Source organism: Martes martes, assembly GCF_963455335.1.
Source record: "Martes martes genome assembly, chromosome: 1".
NCBI classification, from domain to species: Eukaryota; Metazoa; Chordata; class Mammalia; order Carnivora; family Mustelidae; genus Martes; species Martes martes.
The window spans coordinates 107,597,298-107,605,263 of NC_137888.1; positions in this window are offsets into that span (position 1 = coordinate 107,597,298).

Here is a 7,966-nt window from a genome sequence, read left to right on the forward strand (position 1 = left end):
AGAGTGTTTGTCCTAACCAAGGCAGGAGTACGTTGGGCGAGGCTACCTTACCACCAAGACTGCATCATGGGGGCTACATTAACACTTAGTGGGTCATGTTTCTACCAGCAATCTAAGGATTCTCTACCTTTCCTTCTCTCTCCTTCTGATTCCAGCCTAAACTGAAGAATAATTTGTCTTATTCTTATTTTTTATGTTCCAGATAATTACCAAAAAGAAAAAAAAAATCTTCTGTTAATGGGATGCCTACCAACTTCTCATTATTAGAAAATACCTAACCACAACAAAGTTCTTTAAAAATTTTTAAAATATCTTTCTGATCTGGGTAAAGGAGAAACTAGAAATCCAGTAGAAGAGAAAGTGATAGAGATTTTAAATTTTCTGTAGTAAAACACAGCCATTTGCTGTGCTAGACAATTTCCTTTTGGTGTGTAACTTAATCCTCACAACCACTCAGAGGTTCCCCGCCATCACCTTTCTTTTACAATGAGGAAACTGTAGCTCTCAGTGCCCTGTAGCTCTCAGTGCCCTGCTCACAAGCACTCAGAGGTTCCCCGCCATCACCTTTCTTTTACAATGAGGAAACTGTAGCTCTCACACAATTAATATGTGACAGAGCTGAAATTCAAGCCTTTTGAACTAGACTATGCCATATAATAATGAGGCTTTGTTATCAAAGTTGTCATTACCAAAAAACACATCAAGATAATTTCAGATTCCAAGATGATCATTTTCTCAATCCAAAACCCCTTATTAAATAGCTCATTGAGGCTGGCGCTGTCCTAGGTACTACCCAGGGTAACTGAGTCAGGTGCAGGGTTGGCTCTTTTCCATTTGCTTAGCACAAGATCCTGAGTAGAAGAGAAATTTTAAAAGCCATAAATCCTTTCCCTCAAAGAACTTGCAATCTCATTGGGCAGTCAAGACTAAAGCACATAGAGCAGACATTTAATCCAAGCCACGGTCACTTGTGGAGCAGTGAGTGAGCCTGTCTGATATGATAGGAAGATGTGAAGAGGCGGAGGGACCCAGGCAGAGAGAAAAAACGAAGCCCAGTTGGGAATTCAGATCAGAGTATGCCATGGAGTGCCTTTTACATTTCTTGAGCTAAGATGTGCTGGAAGAGTGTTAAGACCCATTATTTGAAAGATTCTGGGGAGCATGGGTCAGATGAGACCGACTGGACTCAAGGCAGTGTCCCAGGCATATCTTGTCCATCACACCTTAACGGAAGAATGACTACTCGAGTCTGGCCTGCAAAGCCTACGGTTCTCACTTTACTCAACAACATGAAGTTGTTGTTCATGAACGTGAATATTTGGTCCACTTCGGACCTTTTTAAGGTAAAATAGTCATGAGTTCCCTATCATCCAGCACCCACATTTTACTCCTTTTTAAAAAAAAAAAATCTGCACCCTCCCCCTGAGCCAAAGGCACACCCACATTTTTTATTTGGCTCTAGAACCACGCACTTGATCCCTTCATGCTTCTCTTCAGCGTGGGAATTTCCTCTTGCCCAGTCCAACCGACATTCCTCACGTTGTCTAGGCCTGGCAGCTCAAGCAGGATGCCCTTCTTGGCTTTTTTTTTTTTAATTTTATTTATTTATTTGTCAGAGAGAGAGAGAGAGAGAGTGAGCACAGGCAGACAGAGTGGCAGAGGGAGAAGCAGGCTCCCTGCGGAGCAAGGAGCCCAATGTGGGACTCGATCCCAGGACGCCGGGATCATGACCTGAGCCAAAGGCAGCCGCTTAACCAACTGAGCCACCCAGGCGTCCCGCTTCTTGGCTTTTTACCCCATATTCCATTTCCTGCCTCTAATCCTGGTTCTTGAGGCTTGAGGCTTGCTGATGTCATCATCCTTGCTAATCTCTTGCACCCAAGCTTGGCCCCCTTCTGCTGCTGCTCCATGTGCCAGCCTTGTGGGACAGGCCAGACCTCCCCAAGGCCCCTATGAGAAAATGCAGACATGATACCAACCCACTATTTGAGGAGTCCCAGTGTCTTTCCCTGTAAGTCCACCAGAAAGCCAAATATTGTCTCAACACCTTACACAAAGTCTTTTGTTAAATTATTTTCCTTCAGCCTTTATTTTACAAGAATCTCCATTTGAACACCATTCTGTCTTTTGCACAATTTTAACTGGAGATTTTGCCAGGGCATCCATACCAGAGGCAGTATAGGAAGTGGTCAAGAATCAGATTCTACAGTTAGTCCAAAAGCTGCTCACATCATAGACGTGTTTGAGACTTAAAACAGCTAATTCCTTCAAATGGCATAATGTTTAGCCCTTGGCAAACAGTCAACAATGCGTAGCTATGAGGGGCTCCTAGCTGGCTCAGTCCTCGGGCCTCAGGGTCATGGGCTTGAGCCTCACACTGGGTGTAGAGATTGCTATAAAAAAAAAAGGGTAACTATTGCATTATTAGGACATACACAATATATTATTTTTAGAGTCTAACTCTGGGGAAAAAATGTTTTGTCAGATAACGAGAGGTGTTGAACACAGCATCTGTCCCTTTTTGCCTTTGCAGCCATACTCAGGATTCAAAAGTTGTAATCAGCTCATAAAGTGGTTGGTAGTATCTACTCCTTCATGTCCAATTCCACAGGTTCTGAACCTTGGCTGCACATTCAAATCACCTAGGGCACTCTAGAAAATATAGATCCAGATGTCCCAAGTATCACTATTTTTCGTAAGTTCTCCATTGTTTGTAATGCATCCAATAGTGAGAACAATTGATTTAGGCCCTCTCTGTTCTCTTTTTAATCTTAATTATCCAGATTTACATTGTTCCACTGTATTAACTCTTTTAAATCTTTTTGAAAACAGGAAGGTTATGAAACTCACAAAAGATGGATAGATGGTCAGACGAAGACTGTGAGTGTTACATGCACCAAGATTGTCCCAATAAGAACCGAGAGTGCAAAATGGGTATAAATGGCATTTCAAAGACTTAAAAACAAATGACTACATTTGAAGAATGAAGGACAGGAATAAATCAAAAACGACAGAAAGTGTTCCACTCTAATGTGCCTAAGGGGATGGATTGACATGAGCAAGGAAATGGGGGGGCTGGTCTTTGCTTTCCAGTGACTCGAAAAGAAACAGACTGACACAAAAGGCACATCATTTCAGATATTTCAATAGCTGGATGAACACAGGAAATCAAGATACAAGTGGAGTATACATCTCTCCTCTGTCTCACCTCATTGTTTCATTTCCTCTGCTATCTGTGACCCCCACCATATACTCAGGTGAGTATCATTAGCTACACCTGGATTAAGCTTGTGGCCGCTGTAATCACAAGAAGGGATTAGAAAGAACAGGAAGAACTGAAAGGGAAGAAATTGTTCTCTGAAAGTAATCTCAGCTTCTATTTCTACTAGTGAGCCAGAAGCCTGAATCTAGCAAAAGACCTGTGTTACAATAGCTTTCCTATCTTTTGTCTTCTTTATCTGGCATGTGGAGATGGTATCATATTGAGTGGGTGGAAATAACACTATTTTATCATGGCTATTAAAAATAATGAAATAGGGGCAGCTGGGTGGCTCAGTCAGTTAAACGTCTGACTCTTGGTTTCAGCTCAGGTCATGATGTCAGGGTCCTGGGATCGAGCCCTGCATTGGGCTCTCTGCTCAGCGGGGAGTCTGCTTGAGGATTCTCTCTCTCCCTCTGCCCCTCCCCCCTGCTCGCTCTCATGCTCTCTCTCTCTCTAAAATAATTAAAAAAAAAACAGATGAAATAAGGACACTTATCATTATGAGCACTGGGTAACATAGAGAATTGTCAAATCACTCCGTTGTACACCTGAAACTAATATAACACTGTATGTTAACTATGCTGGAGTTAAAATTTTAAAACTTAATAAAAAAATAAAATTAAAAACCAAAGATCCTGCCACTCCCACACTTACAGCTTTGCAGAAGTTTAGTTTAATTTAGTTTAGTTTAGTTCTAGTGCAGCAGTTTAGTTTAGTTTAGTTTTAGTTTTAGTTAGTTTTATTTGAGAATAATACTAAAACCCCATATGGCTGTCCACAAGAAACCCCATAACAACCTCTTACTCATCCCTCCATCCTCGTCCCCAGCCACTCCCTTCTTTGTTCACAGTTAACAAATACAACAAGCCTTTTCACCCCGTAGGTCCTTTATACTTCCTGTCCCTTCTCACCGAATGCATTTCCCTGGCTTTAAGCAAGGGAGCTTCCCTCCCATTTCTGAAGTCTTAGTTATAATTTCAGAGAGATTTTTCTCTGACAGTCCTAATCACCATCCCCCACAGTTATTTTGTTTTTAAACATAGCACCCCACACTATTTTTTTTTAAAGATTTTATTTCTTTATTTGACAGACAGAGATCACAAGTAGGCAGAGAGGCAGGCAGAGAGAGAGGGGGAAGCAGGCTCCCAGCTGAGCAGAGAGCCCAATGTGGGGCTCGATCCCAGGACCCTGAGATCATGACCTGAGCTGAAGGCAGCGGCTTAACCCACTGAGCCACCTAGGTGCCCCAGCACCCCACACTATTTTTGCCTTCAGAGGATATATAGCTATCTGTTATTATTCTTTATTTCATATAACTGTTAACCGTTCATTTTTCAAAAAATTTAATTGCCTACCACATTGTTTTATTCTAGGTTCCATGGGGATAGCAATGTTTGTCCTCCAGGTCTTATTTTCCAGCAGGAGAGATGGGAAATGCAGCAGAGTAAGAGAACATAGAGTGGGGAGAAGGTTTGACTGAACGATTAGGATGGCTGAAGAAAAGATACTTAAGCTTAGACTTGAACGACATAAAGCTCTGAAGGAAAAGATCCCCATGACATAGATTCAGAGTTTGGGTCCTGGATGTGTAATATGCCTACAAACACCAAGTGGAACTGTAGTAGGTAGTTAGATATGCACGTGATGCCTACTAGGAGATGTGGAAGAGAGATAGGCCATCGAGTACAGAAGCAGTGTGGTCCCTGAAACTGAATGTAACTTGCCCAAGATAATGTTCTAGGACCAGGTTGGATTTTCGGGGAGCGATATAGATAAGGGTTTTTTGTTTGTTTGTTGCAGAGAGGTTAGAGTGCAATTGGCAAGAACATTTTCTATTAATCAGTAACTTCCTTTGTGTTCTGACTTCAAGTCTCTGACTCTCATGGTTCTCGCTAAATGGAATCCCACAGTTAATTGCCGAGACTGCCAAGGATAGAAAGCAAAGAATTTTTATTCTAGTCTTAATGGGCTTGGCTTTCCTTCTAGAATGCGATCTACCTTCTTGGTTTCATTCTTGCACATATAAGACACTCTGACCTCTGACTGTGCTCAGCTTTATGCCAATCACATGGTTTTTTCGTCAGAAACTTGCCAGACATTTAACAGGACCACTTTGGAAGGCACATAGATGGACAGTTTTTTTTTTTTTTTTTTTTTTTTTTTTTAAAGGTTTATTTATTTATTTATCTGACAGACAGAGATCACAAGTAGGCAGAGAGGCAGGCAGAGAGAGAGGAGGAAGCAGGCTCCCCACTGAGCAGAGAGCCCGATGCGGGGCTCGATCCCAGGACCCTGGGATCATGACCCGAGCCGAAGGCAGAGGCTTTAACCCACTGCGCCACCCAGGCGCCCCAGATGGACAGTTTTTGAAATTATTATTCCTCTAAACAGGTGACAGTTATTAACTGATACTTGATAGCTAAGGTGGTGGGGAGATGGAGACAAATGCTATTATCATTAAAGTTGAATGTTGGGGGGAAAATGGTTGAAATAGTAGGTCTTGGGGGAATATGTAAGTGTTCGCCTTTTAGGTCATTATTGTTTACCAGCTGAGTGACTTAGTACCGTGTCAACTTGGCTAAGCAAGGATTATGTTTCCAGAAGCCCCTTCCTTATGTGGTTCCAGGTTAAAGTTGCTCCAAAGAGAAATTTGTGTGTGATGAAGAAGGTGGAGTGAGGCAGAGCCACTGCTTTCGGGCACCTTGGGGTACGATGACCAAGTGAGGACCCAGGGGAGCTGAAGGGCTCTAGCTTGTCCTCCTCCTACCCTGGCGGGCATGCCGCTCTCTTCCTGTGGCTGGCCAGGTTGACCTACAGCCACACTAGGCCACCAGAACAGCCTTGTGGAGATTTCTTCCCTAACTCCCCAGCCCAGGCCTCTGAGGCCAGATGTGCTTGTCCAGACTTCCCCAAGAGCTCTGATTTGCCCAACAGCACAATACCTGAGGAAGCCTGATGAGGACCTTTTCTCTGATCCTCCGACTTCTTTTCCCTGGATCTTACTTCCCTACACCTTCCGACAGCAGTATAAAGTCGAATCCCTAAGATAAAACCCTTACACCATAATACTCATGGTGGTTCTGCTTCCCTGATCAAACCTACCTTTTTCTCCTATCATTTTACATTAGGTGAACACATCCCATTGTTTTCAAATGTAGACCCAGGCCCAGCAATGTACCTGCTTTTGAGTATCTCCTAAGACAATGAGTAAAGGCTGTCCCTGCCCTAAGGAGATCAGTTTAGTGAGGGACACAGACCTAGAAAAATATAATCAATTAGCACAAAGATTACAGTGGTAGGTGCATGTGTGTGTAAGGGACAGTGAGAACCAAAGAGAAGATTCGAGTCTGGGGCTGTAAGCAAGCTGTAGGGCAAGAACCTGTCTCATACAGTGTCATATTCCCAGGGCCTAAGCGCAGTGCCTTAATAGAAAATTAGGCTCAGTGAACATTTCTTGAATTGAATTGAACTAAACTGAACTGAATTTGCAGATGGCACAGCGTTAAGCCCCAGGAATGTGGCACTGAACAACACGGACACAGCTCGTGCCTCTAGCCTGTGATCTAACGCAGTGATTCACAAATATTCCCATGCATCTGAATCTCCTGGAAACTCACTGAAACCAGATGGCTGGGGCCCTTTTCCAGAGTTTCTCATGCCATAGGTCTGTGATGGGGACCTGGAGCTGAGTTTCTAAGAGGTTCCTGAAAGATATTGGCACTGCTGGTCTGGGACTATGCTTTCAGAACTGCTGTTCTCAGCCTGGTTACACATGAAACCACTTGGGCATGTTTTAAAAAGACCTTCCTAAGCACATCATTCAGACCTATTAAGTCATGTTTTAAGAGTTCTGCAGGTGATTTTAACGTGTAGGTCAGGGTTGAAACCACTGATGTGACAAATAGTAGTAGTTACCACCTGCCTGCTATGTGCTAACATCTGAAGGTCCCATACACGTTCTCACATCTATAAACCCATTTTACAGGTAAGAAAACTGAGGCTCCAAGAGGTGACATACACTGGCTGAGATCCCAAATCAAGAGTCAGAAGGAGAGGCAGGATTGATCCCAGGTCTCTCTGACCATAGAGTCCATGTTCATAGCCACCAATGACTGTGCCACACAGAAAAAGGGCCCCTGACTTGAGTATTGAATGATGAGTGGAAGTTCTGGGCCAGACAAAGGGGGAAGAGCATTTCTGGCAGAAGTACTGATGTCGGGGCGGGCACCTGGGTGGCTCAGTGGGTTAAGCCTCTGCCTTTGGCTCAGGTCATGATCCCAGGGTCCTGGGATCCAGCCCCGCATCGGGCTCTCTGCTCAGCGGGGAGCCTGCTTCTTCCTCTCCCTCTGCCTGCCTCTCTGCCTACTTGTGATCTCTCTGTCTGTCAAATAAATAAATAAAATCTAAAAAAAAAAAAAGAAGCACTGATGTCAAGGCCAGAAGTCAGAGGTATTCTGGGAAGGATTTCTAGGTCCGTAGAAGGGCAGGACAAGAGGACAGCTTTGGCCCATCATCCTCAAAGAGTCTAGAATTATGTGATGAAGCAATCTAGAACCTGATGGACCAAGAGGAGAAGGAAAAACATACAGGCAATGATTTGCTCAGAGTTGCCCTAAAAGTTTATTTAGCAGATGCCTCTTTCCTGCATTTAGTCTCTCTATTTTGGACATCTGCTACTGCTTAGTTTGGAAAACTTATCCACCC